This window comes from Lytechinus pictus, chromosome 17, assembly GCF_037042905.1.
Source record: "Lytechinus pictus isolate F3 Inbred chromosome 17, Lp3.0, whole genome shotgun sequence".
NCBI classification, from domain to species: domain Eukaryota; kingdom Metazoa; phylum Echinodermata; class Echinoidea; order Temnopleuroida; family Toxopneustidae; genus Lytechinus; species Lytechinus pictus.
This window is the reverse complement of record NC_087261.1, coordinates 106,760-112,759: the sequence shown is the minus strand read 5'-3', so window position 1 is coordinate 112,759 and position 6,000 is coordinate 106,760. Positions and strand designations below refer to the sequence as shown.

Sequence of the window (6,000 nt, the reverse complement as noted above, 5' to 3'; positions counted from 1 at the left end):
AAAGAACAAGTGGGGATATGACATCATCAGCCAACCTAAAGCATATTCACAAAGACATGCCTAGAACTGTTTCACCGGAATAATGCAAATCTTTAAAATTCAATAACTTCGTTATTTGTTATCCGATTTTGATAAAAAATTCAGCATTTTGCTTTGTGAATTTTACTTTATTAATTAAGATATAAATATCTCCAGCCTGGACCATCCCTTTAATGAGAGTGTGGAATTTGTTGATTATTAAGTCTTGAAAACTGGAAATTTTAAGCATTTTGTAGTTATAAATAGGACACATGGGTTAATACATTTTTAACATTAATACAAGCGCAAATCGCGATCCAATTTTTTAAAAATAAACTGTAATGAAAATGGGAAGTTTAAAGTAGCTTGTTATAGAATTGATATAGAGGTATACATAACTCACCAATCAATATGTGAGCGCGCAGCGCAGCATTAGCTGATAGCCCTCTGATAGGCCTACGTTTTGACAATCACAAGTGGATATTTTGTGTCAATATTAAAAAAAAGGTACTCTTTACATGCATGTACATTGTATGGTCCTACTTTATAATTTCCGGCAAGATTCCCATAGCCGGGAAGGGGCAAAACGCAGTATAAAAAAGATGTGGGGAAACAAAGGGAAAGGCAATTTCGAAATTTTGTATGAAGAGAGAGAAGAACGTCTTGTTTAGGTTTTTATTTTGACAAAAAAGAACACAAAAAAATTCAATAAAGCTTTACCCTCCTTCCCTTTTTTCCCTTTCCCCCTTCTTTTTTTTTTCTCTTTTGGGGCATTTGTTTGGGGGGGGACTACCCCCTAGCTGGCTATGCACCTACCAACTCTACCCCCCCCCCACTATAACGCTGCCTCTGCATCTGATAAAGGTATACATGTACATGGAGCTACCCATAGGCGGAAATCTCTCCCCAATAAGCCTGTTCACGGTTGTAAACTGCGCACGAGCAGAAAAGGTCATTGGAGACGACCATGAAGGTGGCTTTCAAATTCACTGACATAGGCATTTGTGATTTGATGATTATTGATGTATTCCTTTCAAAATATTTATCACATCCAAGCTGAAGAGTAATAAATAGAGCCTTCATAGTCACTGGTATTTGACAGTAGCCTAAACAATAGTCAAATGTGCCAAAGGCAGACAATAAAACAGATTTCCAAACTTTATCCCTGATGTACTATTCTAGTCACCTGGTCTATACAATGCCTTTTGTTCTTAGAATTTGAATACTCTACCGGTAAAGCTTACGCAACATCTACATTTGAAAATGATAGTGCTTATCCTAATGAAAAATCACAAAGGTCAATTGGAGAAAAGTTGATCATGAGCTAACCGTGAACTGGCTTATTAGGTTATCACCCCAAAAGTCTCATCTATAATACATGTTTTATTTCGATTTTGAATCATGTATTTCTTTCCATCATAAAAGACAAAAGTAGTAGGGGGGACATTTGATATTGTGTCCCCCCTACTATTTTGGGTAGGGGGGACGCGTCCCCCTGGGATTTTCGCCCATGCATGGAGCTACCATGGAGCTATACATGGTATAACCATGGACCTACTATGGTAAAACGGTATAGGATCCGGGGGGGGGGGGGGGGGGCACTCGACCAAAAAAGTGGTAGGGGTGTGCCGCGGGCGAGACAAAAAACAGGGGCCTTGGAGCGGGCTTATTGTAAAAAGGAGGGTCCTCGGAACGGGTTTCGGAACTACAAATGTTTGTGAAAACGGAGGTCCTTGGAACGCCGGATCGCCAGCTTGTGAGTGCATATGCATCCCTATATGGAACGGGCAGTGTGCAAGATGCAGCTAGCGCGGCCTCTGCCGGGTGCGCTCGCGCAGAGGCGATGGTCGGACAGCGCTCTGCGGCCGCTTTTCACCAAAATTGCAGTTCCTTGTAGCAGATCAATGCGACCGGAACGGCGTAACGAAAAATATGCGAAGCTCTGGAGCGGATTTCTTTGTTCTTTTTCTCATGCAATAAGACAAAAATGCTATGCCTTATTGGAACGGAAATTTGAGTGTAAAAATGGGGGTCCCCTCCGCGGCACATACCCACTATGCATTATATACTGAGTGCCCCCCCCCCCCCGGGTATAGGATCGAATTTCCAATCAGAACAGCCCCACCCCCCCCCCCCCCCCGGCCCCCCTGGCCCCAGCGCATATGCATGGCCTGCTACGTACGTCACGTGACTAAAAGTCGGATCAGAGGAATGTCGACGGCGGAGTGTTGTGAAAAGTTGAGCCGTGTAAGTTATTCCAGAAACTCGAAGTTTGGAGAAGTTCATATTGGAAATTTTAAAGCTAGTAAGTATGTTTTTTATTTTTTATCCATTGGTCGTTGATTCTGTGAGATAATCTATTGAAATCGCACATGAAAAGGTAATTTTGTTTGTATCGATGAATGATGATGGGTGTGTGTCGCCGGCCGGGCGTAGATCTGAACGTGAGCGTGCGATGCACTGTGTGAATGAATGGGAAAAGAAAAAGGCAACATCGAGTCCGATCAGATAAAACTGAATTAAATGGACTTTTCCCCATTTTTTTTATTATATAAACAAACAGAGTAATGGAATTGTAATGTTTAATCACTCATGCGGTATCTTATGTGATTAATTCTCATTTTATCGTTTTTAGAGAGCATGTATTTTTAGTTTATATATTATTGGGTTTGTTCTTGTGCCTGCGCCTGCCGCAACTGGCGCTGGCGTCTTCCTTCCATGACAACTGCCATATCATATGCATACCGCCCGGGTACACAGTATTGGCGCGAGCGCCAAAAAAATCGGCCTGGCGTGTCGGCCTCCCTTGCCCCCAGGACCCCAGCCTAGCCTAGTCTTGAGGACTCCATGATGATGTCTTTTTTAAATACTTTGACATATACTTCTTCATCATGAACCGCCCCATGTATAAGAGACACATGATGTAAACAAAGATGGATTTCCCTAGGTATAGGATGGGGGGTCGGGTGTCCGGACACTTTATATTTTTGAAGCCTTCTTTTTTTGTCTTTGGATTACACTAAAAATATTAATTCAATAGTTGTAATCATCTTCTATTTTGTTCTCTATAATATTTCCTTACACTTTGTACTAAAAATTGATGAAACTTCGCTTGTAAATTTTTCCAAATAACTTTCTAAAATTGATCGTCCGGACACATAACCTGTCCGGACACACAACAACTGGGTATAGGCCTATTGAATTTCTAATTAAATTTTTAAAGCAGAGTCTTGATTTGTAATTAACAGGAGAAGCATGATTTTACATACCGTACCATGCTTTTAGAATGCAGAAAACTTTGCGCACTATAAAACTGCATATCCCACCAAAGTGCTTTGGATTATGCACCAGAAATAATAAAGGAATAGAGGGAAATTTTTAGTGATCCAAAAATATTGAGGGACTCAAGAAATCTATGACGAATATTCAGTGTCTCTCCATCCGTTTTTTTTTTTACTTTAAAAGTTAAAATATATTTACGTTTTGGAAAATCAACAATGGCATAATGGCATTTATGATGATTGTATACCAAATGGATTACACATGCTTGCTTTTCCAGAATGGAAATTAACTTCATGGCAAGGAAAATGCAGGAAAAGGGGTTTTTGTGGGGGGGTATGCCAGAAGGGCAAGGGATATAAAGTCAGGAAAAAAACTCAGAACCCAGGACCAAAATCCAGTTAAAACCAATTAGGGCAAAACCAATTGAAACCAGTTGGCCAACTGGTTTCAATAGGGAAATTGGAACAACTGGTTCCAATTGAAAACCAGTTGCCAATTGGTTCCAGTTAAAAACCAATTGAAAACCAGTTGCCAATTGGTTCCAGTTAAAACCAATTGGCAATTGGTGTCAATTGGTTCCAGTTGTTCCAATTTCCCTATTAAAACCAATTGAATCCAATTGGAGGCAACTGGTTTCAATTGGTTCCAGTTGAAACCAATTGGAGGCAACTGGTTTCAACTGGAACCAGTTGGAACTTCCAGTTGGAACGAACTTAAAGGACAAGTCCACCCCAACAAAAAGTTGATTTGAATAAAAAGAGAAAAATCCAACAAGCATAACACTGAAAATTTCATCAAAATCGGATGTAAAATAAGAAAGTTATGATATTTTAAAGTTTCGCTTAATTTTACAAAACAGTTATATGCACATCCTGGTCTGTATGCAAATGAGGAGACTGATGACGTCATCCACTCACTATTTCTTTTGTAATTTATTATAGGAAATATGAAATATTCTAATTTTCTCCTCATTGTCAAGTGATACAACGATTAATTCCTCCCTGAACATGTGGAATTAGGATTGTTTAATACTATATGGTTCAGTCAAGTTGGTCCTTATTGTCAAATCTATAAAAAAAGGAAATATTGTATAATTCAAACAATAAGAAACAAAAGAAATAGTGAGTGATGGACATCATCAACTGACTCACCTAGTTGTGCATATCACTGTTTTGTGAAAAATAAGCGAAACTTTAAAATGTCATAACTTTCTTATTTTACATCCAATTTTGATGAAATTTTCAGCACTATGCTAGTTTGATTTTTCTCTATTTATTCAAGTCAGCATTTTCCTGGGGTGGACTTGACCTTTAATTAGTTACAAATTAATTAGCATTTGCACTAACTATTTCTCATGCCAACACAGAAGCAGTGTTATATGTCTATTAATACCAATGTAAAGGGCATTGATAAAATACAGACTTTCATACGTATATATTTTTATGGAAGATCTTCAAATATATGTATTTTTATTTGATGTAATTTGGTAACAGTTAGTGGTGTACTAATTATCCTTTAATCTGTTTTAATTATAATCTATAACATTTATGAACATGGTTTTCACTGTTAAGTATTCTAAATACTTATCTTTAAAAAGTGTGGTACTTGAAATTGAAAAGAATTAAATAGATACATTGTTAATGATGATTAATCTCATAAAACATTAATCTGTGCACACTGGCAGACAATATGCAAATTAACTGGTTTCAATTGGATCCAGTTGGGTAACTGGAAAATTTCCAATTGGAAACCAATTGGAAATAATTTCCAGTTACCCAACTGGTTCCAATTAGAATTCATTTCCAGTTACCCATCTTTCCAGTTAGAAGTCATCTCTAGTTACCAAATTGGTACCAGTTAGGATTTCCAGTTACACAACTGAATGGTTCAAGTTAGGATTTCCAGTTACCCAACTGGTTCCAGTTAGAAATCATTTCCAGTTGGAAGTCATTTCCAGTTACCCTACTGGTTCCAGTTAGGATTTCCAGTTGCCCAACTGGTTCCAGTTGGGATTTCCAGTTACTCAACTGGTTCCAGTTAGAAATCATTTCCAATTGGAAGTCATTTTCAGTTACCCAACTGGTTCCAGTTAAGATTTCCAGTTACTCAACTGGTTCCAGTTAGAAATCATTTCCAGTTGGAAGTCATTTCCAGTTACCCAACTGGTTCCAGAATAGGATTTCCAGTTGCCCAACTGGTTCCAGTTGGGATTTCCAGTTACTCAACTGGTTCCAGTTAGAAATCATTTCCAATTGGAAGTCATTTTCAGTTACCCAACTGGTTCCAGTTAAGATTTCCAGTTACTCAACTGGTTCCAGTTAGAAATCATTTCCAGTTGGAAGTCATTTCCAGTTACCCAACTGGTTCCAGAATAGGATTTCCAGTTGCCCAACTGGTTCCAGTTGGGATTTCCAGTTACTCAACTGGTTCCAGTTAGAAATCATTTCCAATTGGAAGTCATTTCCAGTTGCCCAACTGGTTTCAATTGGTTTCAACTGGAAATTGTTAAATTCCAGTTAAAACCAATTGAAACCAGTTAAAACCAATTGAAACCAATTGAAACCAGTTGGAAATCCAACTGGTTTCAATTGGATTTTGGTCCTGGGAAATCATCAGTTTAAGGGGGAATTAAACCAGGGAAAAGATTTGTACAGTGTAGGACATGTAATTCGAAAGGACAGTCTTGAAAGTTTAGCATTG

General features: G+C 38.4%; 1 protein-coding gene across 2 annotated transcripts in view; it reads left to right on the top strand.

The window, feature by feature from the left end:
* The first annotated feature begins 2,205 nt into the window (after positions 1-2,205).
* LOC129281094 (ras-related protein Rab-23-like) overlaps positions 2,206-6,000 on the top strand; it is a 39,648-nt gene continuing 35,853 nt past the window's right edge. Inside the window, exon 1 of one of the 2 annotated variants that reach the window (XM_064112294.1) lies at positions 2,206-2,323. The gene's annotated coding sequence lies outside the window, so the exon portion shown is untranslated. The remainder of the gene's footprint in view (positions 2,324-6,000) is intronic. The other variant, XM_064112293.1, reaches the window with a different exon arrangement.